Raw genomic sequence first — 19,233 nt, forward strand, 5'->3', positions numbered from 1 at the left:
TTAGTTCAGGTCAAAGCCATGAAGCCAACCTTGAGTTAGCTGAATGACCTGCTCTGATACCTCTCTTGAGATAGAAATCAGATTAAAAGGGAGCTAAAATCACAAACAATGGAACATTCACCAATACAGGAGGGTTTTTAATAATGGAAACAGCAAGTTATTTTTGTGTGGTTTAATAAACAAATGAAGCCCATGAAGGTGTGGATAAGAATATTTTTAGCCCAGGCATTGTTTTATTTGTTAAGCTATAAGCATTTGGATGCTGCATAAATTAGAGCTTATCAATACAGAGAGTGGTACCCGTTTAACTGAAAGTGGGATTTTAAACTAATCTAGTTCAACCAAAACAAAAGGCAAAATGAATTAAATTAGTATCCAGCTAAACCGAAGTAAATTGGGAACAGGTTTCAGTTAAACCACATAGAAGTTTACAGCAGTTGATCTAAACCAGTGCAAATTTGTGTGTTGGGTAGGGAGGGTCTGGCAATGTAATTTTCTATCCCTTGTAATCCCATTTATGTTAAAGGGTGTACCCTTGATGCTAAATACAACTCCCATAAGTGTTTGCTGGATTGGACTCGCAATTTAAAAACACTTACAGAACAGAGCTTGTGCTGACAAAGATTTAGAGCAAATGCTAATGCACGGATAAAACACAATAAAAACTATAATTGCCGTATGAGTTAAAGGACAGAACAGTAGCTCTTAATCTGAACAATATTGTCCCATTCAAACAATAGTTGTATTATTGTGTCACTTTTGTTTTCGTACATTCTTGGCAGGTTAGAGCCCTTCCTACAACTGGTATGAATAAGCCATTTAGAATGCACATTAGCTGTTCCAAATATTTTTTCTGGATTCCTAAACAAAAGTAGAAGCTTTCCTTCTACCTCTGGTTTTTATAACTGTATGTTTGGTGATTTGGAAAAGACATGATGTAATCTAAAATGTCTCTTTTTGATATAAGTGTGTGGAATGAACAGTGCAGAAGGGAGTTAGATGAAATATCACTGAATCTGAGCAACATTCATTCCCAGCACTGAGAAATACTGATTGTTGTTGTTTTTTTTTTTTCCCAAGTGTGTGTAACTAAGTATTTATTTCGGCAATATTTCTGCCACACACATCCTTTCTCTACTTCATTCCTATAATGGGCAAATTAACTTCCATTTCTTGTGAACTTTACTGTCTGAACAAGAATCAGCTTTTGTGCAACAGAATGCAACTTTGGTCAGTTCATAGTGCTCTTCTTTTATTGGATATTTTAGGTCTTACAAATCTGTATGTTTAATCCAAAATTTACTGAGATATTTACTGTCCTATGTGCACTTTGGCACAGAACCGTAGAAATGTAGGGCTGGAAGGAATCTTGAGAGATCATAATGGCAAATATTAGTTGCCTTCCAACACTGTTGGCTCATATTCAATTTGTGATCCCACTATATCCCTGTATCCTTTTCAGCACTACTACCACCATCTTGCCATTTATTCCCCATTTTGTAATTGTGCATTTGATTTTTTTCCTCTTCTTAAATGTAGGCATAACACACTCACAAGTTATATCTACACTGGGGAAATGCATCATGTTAGAAAGCATATTGACTAATGTGATGTTCAACATGACTCAGCATCAATTGTATAACAGGACAAGTTGTGTCTAAAAATGTCAGCCGATTTCCTGTAGGGCTGACCAGCTAATATATTGTAAAGCAGACCTGTACTTGGTTTTTACTGTAGGCAAAAGTACCATGTTAACACACTAACAGGATACATCTTCCAGTGTAACTAAGACTACTTTTTTAGTATTAAGACTGTTTTAAACACTAATAATCAGTGTTAACTCCTCAATTTGGAGGTAGCGAGGTCTTATTAAAACAAGCGTCTGAGAGTCAGGGTTCTTGGAGTCTATTTCCCACTTTGTCCCAGGGCTTGCTATGTGACCTTGGGTGAGTCACTTATCCTGTCTGTCTCAGTTGCTCCATCTAAAAAAATTAGATAATTTTAGTCTTTGTGACGCTTGTAGCAATCTCAGAGTAAGTGTTTTTTACAAATCAAACTGATTCCAGTTGTGGTGCTAATTGTTAATAATAGCTTATATACCCTTTCATTCTCAAGTCATAGGTTTAGCTCCAGCCAAAGTCTATAGTAACTGTAATGACTGTCAGTCATCTTTTGACTCGAACTGTTTCTACGATTAGTTTTACAGCCTCAGTCCGATTCTAAATTAAAAGGACGTAAATGCTTGAATGTATGCCTACTATGCATGTGTGTATTTCTGACCCTCCCTAACTTGCACAGTTGGGCTTTCAATATGATTTTGAGAATTTGGAACCAGGCATTTAAAAAGCAACAACACAAATTGCACGAAGTAGTGACCCTGTTGGCAGTCTCACCGGAGAGGTCGGGAATTGAATGAATGTGTAAGCCCTAAAGGTCACTCCTCCAGAGCAGGGCGTTATGGGGAAGTTGGCACTGTTTTGACATTGCACACATTGGAGATTGTCATGACAAACATAATTTATGCTGCATTGTTTCATACCATCAGGTGTGAAACTGGCATGACTGGTCAACCCAAGCAGCATTAATCCACACAAAATGGGCATTACTTGGCAAAATAGGGGAGAAGTGCCCTAATAGGGAAATAGGCGTAGAGTTCCTCTGAAGGGTTGTACCATACTATTGAACAAAGAGGGAAGTGTGAGCTCAAACAAGGGTTGAGGGAGATTAGAAGATGCTTTTAGGCAAAGATGAGGTCATTTGTTGGTCATTTTCATTTAGATAGACATAATGGGTCAAACTTTTCTTTGGTTTCCACAGCATCCAGGGCCGGCTCTGTTTTTTCGCTGCCCCAAGCAGCAAGGCCGAATTGCCGCCAGGGCTGCTGCCGGAGTGCCACCCCAAGGACAGCCAGCATGCTGCCCCAGGCACTAGCTTACCAATCAGGTGCCTAGAGCCAGCCCTGACAGCATCCTGTGTGCCAGAGTTAGCAGCCACAGAACGACATACAAATCCTCACTTACGGGCTCCAGCTGAAAATATGGCCCAATCTCTATTCCTCATAGTTCTTGCTGAAGAATGTGACATCTTGCATTTAACTAGGTTGCCGGTACTGTGTATGGTTCTCCAGGTTGTGTTGCTCTTTCCACTTTCCCATATTTTTATTCTGCGCAAGTTAAATTCTGTAAGGCCCTGATATGAAGTCCTTGGAAAGGCTGTTCTAGAGTTCAGTGGGCTTTGGATCAGGCCCTAAAAAACAGAAAAGGAAGATTTTTTGTGCTCCCCAGGGCCCATTCATTGCTGAAGGAAATACTGAAGCACACTGTATTGTGCTAGTGCATAGATTTGCCATTAAAACAAAAGAGGGTAATTAAACTACTTCATATTCAGTATAAAAGTTTCCAGGTGGGTTTTGTGGTACCAAGGGTGGTGATACATCTTTAGAAAGAAAGTCAAACAAATGTCATGGTAGCAGCAGCTTCTGCTACAAACTCTGATTGGTTCAACTTAAAATTTATTGTCATTTAGTGAAAATATTGATGAGAACATAACCTTTAGTGAGGTTTCATCTTTTATTGGCTATAAAAGAAAAAAATAATAGAGTAAAGGGAAATAAAATAGTACTTTTAGGTCGGGGGACAGACTTTATACTTCTGCTAATTGATAAAATAATCAGTGGGTCATAAAGATCAGATTGCCTGCCTCCTATCCCTTCCTCCCTCTTCCCTCCCCCCTACCCCCCGTGTATATTCAACAAGCCCCTCTTTGTGGTACTTAAGCCCATGGGAGCTCACCAAAACACCAGGCCCCTTTTGTTCAGGGGTATCAAATCAGCTGTTTAGATCAAGAAGAATATAGTGGACATTTCTGGTGCAGAAATTAAGCAGTTGGGAGAGGACTAAATAGAACGGATGCTTGACATGTGCAAATGGGACATGTGCTCACAAGGGATTCCAGAGCTATGTTGTGAACTAATTCAAGGCACAAGGGAAGTGTTAAATAAACTGGGCATTAACATTTTACCAGGAGTGGAATATGCAGGCAAAAGATCTTGAACTTGAAGAACTATGACAGGCGGTATCTGACATTAATTTAGCATGCCAGTGTTCAGATTTATTCAAAGGGGAAGTGACGTCTCTCTGAGGTCTCTTTGGTAAAATACGGTTGGCAACCTTTGTCAGGGAAGTCACATCTTGTACATTCCATAAACAGTAAATTCAGGTAGGCCCCGACCAGCAAAGCACTTAAACATAGGTGCTTCAAGTTACACATATTGGTCTAATCTGGGACTGAAATGCTTCAAATGATGCATTTTGTTAGATGTTTGTTTAACCCCCCAGCTGTCCAGCAATCTTTGTGGAGGCCAGTTTTCTGCCCATGGATTTGATTCTAATTAGCGTTCTTGGGCACCGTTTTTTTTTTTTCCAGAATTCACCCTGCCTGACTAGTGTGTGGTGTGTGTTGTTGAATATACAAATGTTCTTTTTAATTAGACAAATGTCACAAGGCTGACACAGATGAAGAAAACAGCTTTGCTCATCAAAAGGACAATTTTTTTATGCATTTGGTGGAATTGAAGGCAAATTGGTGATAATTCAGGTCATATTTAAGTGCCTTCTGCTCCCACTCCTGCAGTCTTTATTAGTTCTTTTGAACTAAAAGCATAAAATGGAGAAGATAGGAATCATCCATGTCTGTTGCTATTGAAGTATGTATAATAGGGTCCATTTTTTTATGAGTAAGGATGCAGAAAGCAGTTTGTGATCCAAGTTTTCTATCCTAAGCAAGCGAGGGGATGTGATGTAAATGAAATGACTATAAGGCATGTAAACAAGTGGTTGAAAGACTGTAAACAAAGTAGTTATCGATGGTTGCCTGTCAAGTAATGCGGGCATATCCACTGGGGTCCTGCAGGTGTTGGTCCTGGGTCCAGTACTAGTCAACATTTTCACTAAAGACAAATAAAACTTGCAGAAGACACCAAGCTGGGACGGGTTGCAAGCACTTTGGAGGACCAGATTAGAATTCAGATCAATTTTCCATTTTGAAATCAGCAGGATGAAATTCAGTAAAGACAAGTGCAAAGTACTGCACTTAAGAAGGAGAACTCAAATGCGCAACTACTAAATGGGAAATAACCGCTTTGGTGGTAGTACTGCTGAAAAGGATCTGGGGTTATAGTGGATCACAAATTGAATATGAACCAACAATGTGATGCTGTTGTGAAAAGGCTAGTATTGTTCTGGGGTATATTAATAGGAGTATCATTTGTGAGACGGGAGGTAATTGTCCCATTCTACTCAGTACTAGTGATACCTCAGCTGGAGTACTGTGTTCAGTTCTGGGCACCATACCTTAAGAAAGATGTGGACAAATTGGGGCTAGTCCAGAGGAGAGCAACGGTAATGATAAAAAGCTTAGAAAACCTGACCTATGCAGAAAGGTTAAAACAAAACAACCCCTCCCCCACCAGGTATGTTTAGTCTTGTGGGAGCGGGGAAGACTGGGGTGGTGGCCGATAATCCTTCAAATATATTAAGGGCTGTTAGAGGATGGTGATCAGTTGTTCTCCATGTCCACTGATGATAGGACAACAAGTAATGGCTTAAACTGCAGTAAGGGAAATTTAGGTTAGATATTAGCAGATTCTTTCTTACTATTAGGGTAGGTAAACTCTGGAATAGTTACTAAGGAAACTTGTGGAATCCCTGTCACTGGAGGTTTTTAAGAGCAGGTTAAACAAATGCCTTCCAGGTATTCTTGGTGCTGCCTTAGTGGAGGGGGATTGTATTAGATGACCTCTTGAGATCCCTTCAAGCCCTATATTCCTGCGATTCCATAATCTTTGCCTGACAGAATCCTTCAAGTGATAAAAGCTGATAGACCATTCTGCTACAGTGTGGCTCTATTAATAGACTGGATTCCAAGCACCTTTGTTGGATTAAATCTACTACAACAGGATCTTTGTTTCCATGTCTGAGTCATTCAGTGGACAGTGCACACCCACAGATAGAGTATTTCTGCTGTTCCATGCTGTGAAGGGTCTGCACTTGTAATGATCATAGGATTGGCAGCAGGGGGAAATAGTAAGAATAATATTTTACACATTTTTATTTTGCCTTTCATCCCATGAGATCCTGAAGCATTTTTAAAGCTACAGTGGAACCTGCTTATAATGAAGGGGAGTAAAAGTCCTGAGTTGCTTCAGTGCATTTCAGTGGGCTTTTTCTTCTGTGATTTGTCACTCTGCTTTTGTGTGTCCACACTGCGCTCCTTGTGTCGGTAATGTGCATCCTCACCAGGAGTATTTGCACTGATTTAATGGTCAGTGTGTGGCATTGCAGGATGGTTTCTGAAAGGCAGCAATAGTCAATGTAAGCGATGCAGTGTCTACACTTACACTACATCGCTACGCCTCTCTCAGAGATGGAGTTACTAAATTGCTGTAGTGGGCGCGTTACATCGGTGGGAGCTACATTTTAGTGGGACGCTTACTGAGTTAGGTCCATGTAAACTTCCTTACGTTGCCCAACTCTGTAGCGTAGATCAGGCCAAAGTTACCACTCCCCAAGAGGCAGAAGTATAGAAGACTCTCTGGCTGCAGCCCAGTGGTGGCACAGAGGAGGTGGGCTTGCCACAGCTGCATTATTGTCAGAAGGATAAAGAAGCTTGCTATCACTCCCAAGGTGAAGTGTGGGGTGTGTGTGGGAGGGGGCTGTCTTTGAATAAGTGATTTGCTTCTGTTACAATGAAACTCAATTTATAGTGAATTGTCCTTTATAATGATATAATTAACAACCCTCTGTTCATTCACACTGCTGAAACCCAGTCACCTCTGTCAGCTGTGTACACAGCACACTGTACATCATGGTCTGAGGGGAAGGGAAGCTCTCTAAATACCCAGTTATATGGTGCAAGGAACCTGAACGGTGATCTCTCCCTGTCATTAACTATGACCTAACTGTCCGTTTCAAAAGAGTTTCTCTCCACTAGTCCTCCTGGGTCAAGTCAGTCCTGGGCTTCCCTGTAGAGTCACCCAAGTGCTGCTGTACGTGGCTCTCATTTTCAGTTGCTGTAATTTTCAGTTCAGTTCAGTAAACTTCAAGAGTTCAGGAGAGTTCAGCTGCTAAATATGATGCTTTACTTCATTGGTGCTGGAACTAGGGGTGCTGCTGTACCCCCTGGTTTGAAGTGGTTTCCAGCATGTACAGGGTTTACAGTTTAGTTCAATGGCTCTCAGCACCCCCACTATACAGATTGTTCCAACAGCCCAGCTTGGATTGTCAAATATGTACAACATACAGTGAAGACAGCTGAACAGTACCGCTTGGCTGCAGACAGGGATTTGCGGAGTCCACAGAACCCTGCAAGGCATAGAGGCAAGCTACACTGCAGTACACTGACTCCTGCAGGAGCACGCTGCACTTCATCTGTTTTCACTGTACCTATGTGAAGGGATGCTCAGGAGGAACCCTAGCTGGCTTAGTGCCAATTCTAAATAATGGATGGCCCCAGCATTTGCATTCTTCTTTTGTGGAGCCAGTTTACACCTTGTCTTATTGGTACCTAGAGCCCAAGGAAATCTGATTTGGAGCCAATGTTGGCTCTATAGCTCTAGTATGCCTCGCTCAGGAAAAAACCAAGGCTGTTTCAGCTGGGCCATCTGGCCCTCTTGAATGTGCTTATTAGTAATAGTGGAGGTGGGTCTATTGGCTTGGGACAAGAACTCAGAAACAGATGCTTTGTTTATGTGTAAAATATGGCTTTGAGCCAAAGCGCTAATCATGATTGCCTTTGAAGTGGTTCTAATCATCAGTATGAGGCTGCATCGGCTCTTATGTTGTTTGTACAAGCTGGTAGTTTAGAGGTGTTGTGTACAAGATATTTGTAGTCATAATTTCTCCAAATAGGTTAAGGCAAACATTATGAGAATCAGCATATTAATGTGCTGCGTTTCAAATTAGAATTATAAACACACTTTCCTCATTGGATTCCTAGTCTGCTTGGAAGAAGCCAGATGTTTACTGATGACACCATTATTTAGTAGGACCTATCAAACTAAAACAAATTATTGTTGTTTAACTGGAGGAAAGCCTAGTTTTAGCTAGAAACTCAGTAAAACTGCTCTGAGGTGCAGCTGACTAAAGTTATTCTGGTTCTTCAGGCAACAAGCTTGATACAAAGACACAAGCTTTACTAATGCTCGCTGCACACTTTACATGGAAAATTATAAAGTACTAGGGTGAAAAGATGTATTGCTCTGAGTTTTTCAAAAATGTCCGTGGATTATTTTTTTTAGTGTTTCAGTTTTTAATTCCTGAAAAATTTTGAAAATGGAACCTCTTTTCTGCCCCACCATGTAAATAATCAAACGTCACATGGGGCAATAACAAAAACAAGAAGAAAAAAAGTCTCCACGTAAGGAGCTGGCTAAATTGGATCCTTTAAGGTTTCTGTTACAAATATTAAACAAATGGAAAAGTTGTGTGCTGGTTTTTGTTTTTTTATTTTGTGAATGGAATGTTTTGCAGAAATTTTCCATTTTGGAAAAATGGATACATTTCCATGGTTTTTTTTTCCTCAAAAGAAAGTAACTGGAACGTGTACCTTCTGTCAGTCTGTGACAAACGTGGACTGGGTAGAAAAGGAGACTTTTCTATGTGGCTTCTTGAAACTCCATTTGATTTTGAAATGTATTCTCATGAATTTTTTTGAAAGGAACTTTTGTGATAAAAGTGTTTGTTGCTATTTTAGGTGTCAGATTGATCTCTTCTGTCTGTTTTGAGTAGCTGCTTCCATGTTTCTGTCTCTGCTTTCTTAATTTACCTGATGAAATGGAGGGACACAATTTTGCTTTTAATCATTAGTATCATCTCTCCGTATAAGACTTATTCATCCTAAAATAGTTTTGCATCAGTAGAAGATGTTTTAACTCCATTAGTCCTACTTGCTTTGCTAAATTGGATGATTCAAACACTTGTTTAAAGAAAAAATAAGTTGGCCTTATATATAAGGCCACATTTTAGCAAAGCCCTGAACATGCTTAAAATTAATATATTGCCTAATTCTTATATTTAAGCATATATTTAATGCTTTGCAGAAGAGGGATAGACTTAAGCATGTGCGTAACATTAAAGAGGTGCGCTGCTGTATTGGGGCCTTTCCTTCCATAAGAAAAAATGCAAGATACTGTACACATTGCCTCCTGATCCTATTACGCTAAAATTGAGCCAGAATATCCCAAATAAGTGACCCCAACTCATTTGAGAATGACAAGCTGTGTAAAGAGCATATATAATGTTTTTTCCTCTCAGTGGGATCCAATGAAACTCCATCATTGTCCAAAAGTGAAAACTGAAGGGTTGCTGAAACATGATTGCAATGAAGTGTGTATAGGATGCAATGTGAATTGCCAATCTGCTAAATTCAGCACTCAGTCTATTAAGCCACATACTAAGCAGAGACTCAAGGTCAGTTTACTTGGTGAGGGGAAATTCGAGTTACCCAAAGAGGTGACTGTTGCAGAGGTACGCCAGACAGTATGATGGTTTGTGTACAGTGTAGAGACACGAGGTGCATATGGTATAAAAATAATACATAGTTAAATTGGGTGATCTGAAAGGTATATTTTTAACCACCTTAGGAATAAATGAGTTGTAATGTCTTGGGACACTAGGTGGCATGTAATTGAAAAGAGTGAATAGAATCTAATCCACAAACATTGTTAATTAATCCATTATATGTCTCTACTCTCCTACTTGATTGTAAAAATGGATTTCAGAACATAGAGGCCCTGCACCATTCTGATAGCAGACATACATACGCTACTGAAATCATGTGAAAGGTTCAGACTTATGACAGTTCTGAGCCAAGTCTGTAATATTCCTCTTTGCAGCCCAGAGAGTGTGCAAAAGTAACTGTTGGTTCCACCTCACCCCCCAGAGGATAATTGCTTAATTGGTAGAAATCCCTATCACCTTATTTGTGATCTTACATAGTCCTTAAGCCAAACAGACAAGCTGGAAAGTTATTTGAGCCTTCAGAGTGCACACAGGGCCATAAAATAAATAAACATTCTGTTTTAATTAGCTTAATTCCTTATTTTCACAGCTACTTTATTTGAAAAATGCACGAAGTTTCACTTCCTTAAATGATTTTTAAACTGGTTGATATAGTTAGAACGTTGCTTTCAAAGTGGTGATGGGCACTCTCTCTTTAGCATGCACTGTAGGGCAGTTTTGGTGTTGCTGGGCTGGTTTAGACTGCAAGTGTACTGGTATGTGTAGAATTTTATTAAAGCAGTGTGGAGTTTTCAATGTATTGGGTATATTAATGGCTGCATTGAGTTCTCCACATACTCGGTTCATGAGTGTCATTGAACTATGTCCTGGTAATGAATTGAGGGTGTAAAATATTCCTGTACTTAGAGGAACATCAAATAGAAGATTAAGAATATAATTGTGGCTCTTACAAATTGTAATTTTGCAATAGTCTATCATGCAATTGAGGTGGGTGGTAGACTAGGCGGTGGTCTTCTTTTGCTTGGAAGTCAAGACAATAGCAATAAGGATTTGTAGGGCTGAATTTCTATGGTCCTTACTTAAGTAAAACTCCCATTGACTCATACTCAAATGAAGACCACGGTGTTTGTCCCAGAAGTAAGGGAATTTGTCCATTATAGGTTGAAAATCTTTAAAAGAGTCCAGGTGGGTTTTCTTTAGTCAGTGGAGCTACTTTGAGGAGAAAGGCACTGTTCAGTGTGAGGGAATGTATCTGACCCTAAACATTTTAACAAATGTTATACTGTGTTAGAACAGAGAACCAAGCATAGTCCAAATTGAAACATTTCTGGTAATGAGTCTATTATGCCTTATTGTCCTTGGAAGTTGATAATTATAATTAATTACCTCAAATCTGCTGCTAATCCATTTGTGCTTAGAAAAGACACGAATTAAACAAAAAGTCAGTCTTTGGCTACACACTTTTCATATTTGAAGTAACTCCACAGTTGACTAATCTTGATTTCATGCATGCCTACAAACTGATCCAGCACCTTGCCAAATTCAACTACTGCTGTTGAGGCAAACCACTGGAAAAATATTTGTATTGTGAAGGAGAAATATGGGATGCTGGTGCAGGTTTGCATTAACTTGGAAACGACAAGATTTAAAGCTAATTTTAAAAATTGTATTTAATGACTATCAACTGTTTGCAAGTTTTTGAGAATACAGATGCACCTGAGGTAGACCCCCTTCCTCCACTATTGTTATCTCCTATCCTTCTGTCATTGTTCTCGTAAATTTCTTTATAGATGATAAATGTTGTTATGAAGCTATACAGGCAATTAATTATTGGGTCAAATTCTCAGCTGATGTAAATCAGTGTGATTCTGGAGCTACATCAGCTTATCTGCTGAGGAATCTGTCCACAAAACTCTATCACTGTCTCACTGTATAATATAATGGATTATTTGGCTTTGTAATGAAGGTACTAATTAATTCAGGAGCCCATTTTATTGTCTTTAAAAGATTTTTTTTGCAGTGGCTCAGAAACCAATTGAAAATGTAGGCCATCACTAAAGAGAAGTGTTCAGTACAAAGCACGGGGGGAAATGTAGGGTGTGGTTTTTGTTTATTTATTTTTTCCATCCAAAAGAAAAGTGATCGCCTGTGTCAAACAATTTGTATGCGGTGTTGTAGCCATGTCGGCTTCAGGATGTTAGACAAGATGGGTGAGGTAATCTCTTTTTTTTTTTTTGAACCAGCTTCTGTTGGTGAGAAGTTTTGGAGCAACACAGGTCTCCTCTTCAGGTCCGGGAAAGGTACTTGGAGTGTCACAGCTAAATACAAGACTGAACAGATAGAATAAGGACCAACTACTTGTGTTAGACTAAGGGACCATTCAAAGTGAAGTGGTGGTTAATGCCCCTCTCCTCATAGGACAAAAAGGCAGGTTAGTGGTTTACAGATTGTTGTAATCAGCCATAAATCCAGTGTCTCTAATCAGTCCATGATTTTTAGTGTCTAGCAAAGTTATGAACTTAAGCTCCGAGGCTTGTTTTGTGTGTGTGTGTGTGTTTTTTTGTTTTGTTTTGTTTTGTTTGAAGTGTTGTGCAGGTTTCCTTTGAGGATGAGGATTGATAGGTCAGATACAGAGTGATTGCCTTGAGAAGTGTTCACCCACAGGTGATGTGGTGTTTTTGTGTTACCACTTTTCTGTGTGAGGTCATTTGAGACCATAGGGATTGTCTGGTTTCACCCACATAGTTATTGGGGCATTTAGCGTGCTAGATAAGTTATACCACATGTTGTGTATGCAGGTGTTTGTAGGATCCATGGATCTCAAAGGTGTTTTGTGGGAAGTGTTTTGCATCTGTTCTGTCAGGGTCTGGTGTCACTTTGTGTTGGTGTCCTGGTCTGTGGGGAGCTTGTTTCTGATGAAGTTGAGAGGTTGTTTGAAGGTCTGAAAAGGGGATTCAGGAAAGATTTGTTTCAGGATGGGGTCCCCATTGAGTATGGGGTGTAGTGACCCCACATATGTGTTCCAGAGTGGGGTGGTGAGGGACAACTAGGGGGGGTTTATTTCTATATTGATGCAGGTTCTCTTGGGGTATTTGAGTGGCCTGTTCCATGATTGGCGGGGAGGGATAGCTCAGTGGTTTGAGCTTTGGCCTACTAAACCCAGGGTTGTGAGTTAAATCCTTGAGGGGGCCATTTAGGGATATGGGGCAAAAATTGGGGATTGGTCCTGCTTTGAGCAGGGGGTTGGACTAGATGACCTCCTGAGGTCCCTTCCAACCCTGATATTCTATGATTCTATGATGTAATCCACTTCTCTAGTGGAGTGTGGCTGTTTGATAAAGGCAGTTTTGAGTATATTGGGCCAGAATATACACCTTTTTCTCCTTGGATTCTGTGGTATCTAGAGTCAGGAACTCTGATAACAGATTTCTTGGTGTTTGGGGTGCCTAAATTCTATAACTTTGCTAGACACTAAAAATCATGGTCTTAAGCCATAAATCCAGTGCCTTTATTATAACAATCTGTAGTCCGTTAACCTCCCTTTTCACTCTGACTACAGGGGTGTTCATGGGCCACTTCACCCTGAATTCAGCTGTGACACACACCTGGGGTACAACCTGGAACTGTGGGACCACTGTCCCCTTAACTCTCCAATCTGGGCTGCCTCTCACAATGCTGGATGAATGACAAGTAGCAAACCCCTCTAGGTGCTGTGATCACTTCACCAATATTCAGGGACACACTCAGCTTAGTTGCATGAATGCTCCCCAAACCACTCATGAACCATACAGAAGGAGACATTAGCAAATCCCCCCCCCCTCAGTATTTTACTTGAGAAATGTACCATCTTACGGTGCTCAAGAACTTCTCTTGAACAATGCAAACTCGTTAATTAGTTTGCCACTTTGTCAAAGGATAGTGGACATGCACCAGTCTTTGTAATCGGAACAGATTCCCCAAACACTTTAGACAAAATCACTGGTAAGGATAAAACATTAAAATTTTAACTACAGAGATTTTAAGTGATTATAATTACTAGGCATAGAGGTGAAAGTTGGTTACATAACTTTATTTTTATTTCTTTAGAATGTAGACTGATTTTATCAGACTAAGCAAGATTTGAATCCAGCAGTTTTTCTCATCCCACTGGGCTTTGCAGTTCACAGCTCCTAATATAAAGGCTGAATTCTTTGCTCAGCCTGAGACCAGTCTTCCCAGTTCAAAGTCACTCTGACAGCAACAAGAAGAAAGTGGGGAAGGAGGCCCTCGGCTGATGTCCCAGTCTCCAATTTATACCACCCCAATCCATGGGCATGGAAAGATGCTTTCTCAAACATGGAGTCAGGGATCACATGTTCTATGTCCCTTGATGAGTCAAGAGTTAAGCAATCTCCATTGTCTATGAGCTTCAGGAGAGGCCCACTGGGAGACCAGATTCTCTTTAATGGGCCATCTACACATGGCCAGCTAGTCCAAATGTAAATCTGTCTTGAGGGTGTTTGTCAAGGTTCCTCCCCCACTCTGAACTCTAGGGTACAGATGTGGGGACCTGCATGAAAAACCTCCTAAGCTTATCTTTACCAGCTTAGGTCAAAACTTCCCCAAGGTACAAAGTATTCCACCCGTGGTCCTTGGAATGGCCGCTACCACCACCAAACTAATACTGGTTACTGGGGAAGAGCTGTTTGGACGCGTCTTTCCCCCCAGAATACTTCCCAAAACCTTGCACCCCACTTCCTGGACAAGGTTTGGTAAAAAAGCCTCACCAATTTGCCTAGGTGACTACAGACCCAGACCCTTGGATCTTAAGAACAATGAACAATCCTCCCAACACTTGCACCCCCTCTTTCCTGGGAAATGTTGGATAAAAAGCCTCACCAATTTGCATAGGTGACCACAGACCCAAACCCTTGGATCTGAGAACAATGAAAAAGCATTCAGTTTTTTACAAGAAGACTTTTAATAGAAAATAGAAGTAAATAGAAATAAAGAAATCCCCCCTGTAAAATCAGGATGGTAGATATCTTACAGGGTAAATAGATTCAAAAAACATAGAGAACCCCTCTAGGCAAAACCTTAAGTTACAAAAAAGATACACAGACAGAAATAGTTATTCTATTCAGCACAATTCTTTTCTCAGTCATTTAAAGAAATCATAATATTACACATACCTAGCTAGATTACTTACTAAAAGTTCTAAGACTCCATTCCTGGTCTATCCCTGGCAAAGACCAGCATACAGACAGACCCAGACCCTTTGTTTCTCTCCCTCCTCCCAGCTTTTGAAAGTATCTTGTCTCCTCATTGGTCATTTTGGTCAGGTGCCAGCGAGGTTACCTTTAGCTTCTTAACCCTTTACAGGTGAGAGGAGCTTTCCCCTGGCCAGGAGGGATTTCAAAGGGGTTTACCCTTCCCTTTATATTTATGACAGTGTTAGTTGCTCCTTTGCCACTGAAAGGCCATCAGTGGGCATCTCCCAGACTCAACTTATTTCAGTAACATACATAGTATAACTTCAGCTACAACGGTAACTCATATAATTTAACAGGATCGTAATGGTCAACATATGACTTCTCAAATGATACCTCACAAGGCGTACTTGTGATGCTAAACTATTTGTTAAATCTTGTATTTAGCCGAGACCAGACTTGAAGAAGAACTCTGTGTAGCTGGAAAGTTACTGTTTGTTGAATAGGTTTCTTTCTTATTGCCTTGTTAATGCAGTGAGGAGTAGACTAGTGTAGTGTAAGGGAAAATTTTCAAAAGTATTTCAAATGATCTAGGGGCTTGAAGTTCCATTCTCAAAAGTGACTTTTGCATCTTTAAAATGTTACCTGTAGTTCATAACTGATTGTAAGTTTATATTACTTAACTTTTGTTTGAGAATGGGATTGTTGAACATCACAGGGTTGTCTGATGTTTTGTATAGTTTCCTGTGAGCGCTAGGCCACTAATTGCTTTAATCATTGCATTTTGCCTCTGGCCATCAAGGGTGGGTAACTGTCTCCTTTTGGAGAGAAAGTATATGCTTCTCTCGATTTGGTTTGGAGGAACCACAAGAATAATATATTTAGAAGATCAAGCAGTCTATCATCTTTTGGGGTCCAAGGTCTAGGGTTTTCAGCAGTGTTTTAAGCTGGGAGATTTTCTGTTCTGAAGTATAGTTTGCTGTTGAGGTCTAGTGGTCCTGGGCTATATAATGGACAGAACTTAGAATGCTTTAGAGTGGAAAGTGACACGATAAGTGAGATAATCTTATTACACTTGAAAATTCTAGTTTGTTTCAATTTATATCAAGAACTGGGTGCTTGTAACCAAGCTAAATTGCCTCTAAATATCTGTTTTGTGACAGTCTTTTGTACTTCCAAGGTGTACAGCTTGTGGCACTTGTGTAATATTTCCATGGGCAGCAGGTATCATAGGCTGGAGGAGGCTGTGCCTCCCCAAACTACCTGGCATGGCTCTGCCCACACTCTGTCCCAAGACCCTTTCTGCAGTTCCTTTCTGCTCTTTCCTAGCCCAGGCTGTCAGAGGCTGGGGCTTGAGTGGGGGTGTGCCAGTGTGCCACCAGGACTCAAGAACGCACCACGGCTAGGACCAGAGACCCACTCCAGGGCTGGGGCAGCCTCCCCCAACAGCTGGTTCACCAGCCACCCATGGTATATTACCATCTGGCACTATGCTCTATTCTTTATTCTAAACAAATGCTAAATATCTGTAGAGCAAATGTTGTATATAGCTCCCTGCTTCCACTGTCCCTCAAAAAGAGCTCAATCCCAAGGTTCATCTGAGTGGTGTTTAATTGCTTTTGTTGACTGATTTGTTGAAGAGGGAGTTCTACAGTGTCTGAAATAAATGAGTCTTCCAGATATTATGACTTTCTGGGTATTACAAAGGGGGTAGAGGTCTTGAGTTGGGAATAAGGTCTTGAGTTTCCTGGATGATGAAGTTTGTCTACAGAGTGGGTAAGGATAGGTTAAATACATTATGATGATTGCAGTGTTGTAGCCATGTTGGTACTAGGATATGTGAGACAAGGTATATGAGGTGATATCTTTTATTGGACCAACTTCTGTTGGTGGAAGAGACAAGCTTTTTGAACTGAACATAAGAATGACCATACTGGGTCTGGCCAAAGTTCCATCTAGCCCAGTATCCTGTCTTCTGACTGTGGCCAATGCCAGGTGCCCCAGAGGGAATGAACAGAACAGGTAATCAAGTGATCCATACCCTGTCGCTCATTCCCAGCTTCTGGCCAACTGGCATTGATGGACGTATCCTCCATGAATTAAGTTTTTTTTTTTTTAACCCTGTTATAGTCTTGGCCTTCACTACATCCTCTGGCCAAGAGGACCACAGGTTGTCTGTGCATTGTGTGAAGAAATACTGGTACTTCTGGGTTTGTTTGTTTGTTTGTTTTTTTAAACCTGCTACCTATAAATTTCATTTGGTGACCCCTAGTTCTTAAGTTATGAGAAGGAGTAAATAACACTTTCTTTACACCAGTCATGATTTTGTAGGCCTCTATCATGTCCCCCTCCTGAGTTGTCTGTTTTCCAAGCTGAGAAGTCCCAGTATTAATCGCTTCTCATTTGGCAGCTGTTCCATATTCTTAATCACTTTTGTTGCCCTTTTCTGAACCTTTTCCAATTCCAATTCCACCTAAAAAGAATGGCTCAGGTTCGGGAATCTCCCTCACATCCTCAGCTGTGAAAACCGATGCAAAGAATTCATTTACTTTCTCCACAATGACCTTATCCTTGAGTCCTCCTTTAGCATATCAATCGTCCAGTGGCCCCACTGGTTGTTTAGCAGGCTTTCTGTTTCTGATATACTTAATCTTTTTTTTGAGATGGGGTGACCACATCTACACAGTATTCAAGATGTGGGCATATCAAAGATTTTTAGAGAGGCAAAATGATTTCTGTCTTGGTATCTATCCCTTTCTTAAGGATTCCCAACCCGGTTAGCTTTTCTTGGTTGCCGCTGCAATCAGAGAACTACCCACATTGATTCCAAGATCTTTCTTGAGTTGTAACAGATAATTTAGACCCTATCATTTTATATGTATAGCTGAGGTTGTTTTCCACTGTGCATTACTTTGTATTTATCAACACTGAATTTCATCTGCAGTCTTGTTGCCATCACCCTCCTCAAAGAATTTTAGCAGACTGGTGAGGCATGGTTTACCTTACAAAAACCATGTTGGCTCTTCCTCAGCAAATCATGTTCATCTGTGTCGGATAATTCTGTTCTTTGCTATAGTTTCAACCAGTTTGCCTCCTCTGATACCTGAATCTGAGTCAGTTCCTCAGATTTGTCACCTAAAAAGAATGGCTCAGGTTCGGGAATCTCCCTCACACCCTCAGCTGTGAAAACCGATGCAAAGAATTCATTTACTTTCTCCACAATGACCTTATCCTTGAGTCCTCCTTTAGCATATCAATCGTCCAGTGGCCCCACTGGTTGTTTAGCAGGCTTTCTGTTTCTGATATACTTAAATTTTTTTGCTATTTTTTGCTATTACTTTTTGAGTCTTGGGCTAGCTGTTCTTCAAATTGTTTTTTCTTCCTAATTATAAGTATAGCTCAAAAGCTTATCTCTTCCTCCAATAAAAGATATTACCTCACCCACTTTCTCTCACATTATGATGATGACATGAGTTTGCAGTCTTGTTACTGTGGAATTCAGTGCAGGATTGCAAAATGACACACACTTGAGATATTAATCTCTATCCCACACTCCTAGTAAGCATGAGAATTGGGTTTTTTATGCTGCGTTTGTAGCCACCTGGGTGGAACTTGGCGCAAGGAACATAGATGAAGGAGGCAGCAGAAATCCAGTCTGTGTGCACATGGCTGGAATGCAAGCTGCAATTGCAGTACCTCTGTAAATATTTTTCAAGAGCTAGTTTAATTTTTAGAAACATGGAGTCCTGTCATGTTGTTGCCAAACATGCAGTGCATAAAGCAGCATTCATGGTAAGAAGTATCTCCATATAGAGACCAACAAAAACCTGAGCTAGTCAAAGCTTCTAAACTATTCTGCTGCTATCTCTTCTCCTCTTAGACATGCTCAGTCCTCACCTAATCTTCCACATCACTCTTCTAAATGAGAGGAGAAACATGTTCTAGGTTTCAGAAGGCTGCCAATCCTCTGAATAAAGGACTATACCTTTAAACTTGAAATTGATTTGCCAAGTTTCTAAGCCTAAAGGAAAATGGTGGTGGTAGCAGCAGGCAGGCATGAGATAAAGAAAACAGAATTCAACTGCTAGTTCGGTGAATTTTGTAACATTGAATTCCTGCCACCTCTGAAGATGTGTAAATTAATGGAATATGATTTCACTAACAAACAACGAGAATAGCAACAGGGGTGGGACCAGGCCTAATGGTTCTATAATGTGTTTAATTTCTGATGTTACTGCTAAATGTTGAAGAAAATTGATAACTTTTAGAACCATCTGTTTAAAAAAAGAAACTGCTGTTGGCTTCTGGTCTTTTATTGCTTGTTTAGGGGCAGGGCCGGCCCACAACATTTTGGTACCTGAGGCGGGGAGCTCAAATGATGCCCCCATGCCCCTTGCTTGGGCCAAAACTTTGAAAGGTCTCAATTCTGCCTTCTTCCTGTTCTTCTCCTCTCATGGTACTGCTCTGCTACCTAGCCCAATAAAGGAGAACGAACAACTTAAAATGCCTTGTTAAAAAATGTTAAG

The sequence above is a fragment of the Eretmochelys imbricata genome, chromosome 10 (genome assembly GCF_965152235.1).
Source record: "Eretmochelys imbricata isolate rEreImb1 chromosome 10, rEreImb1.hap1, whole genome shotgun sequence".
Classification (NCBI taxonomy): domain Eukaryota; kingdom Metazoa; phylum Chordata; order Testudines; family Cheloniidae; genus Eretmochelys; species Eretmochelys imbricata.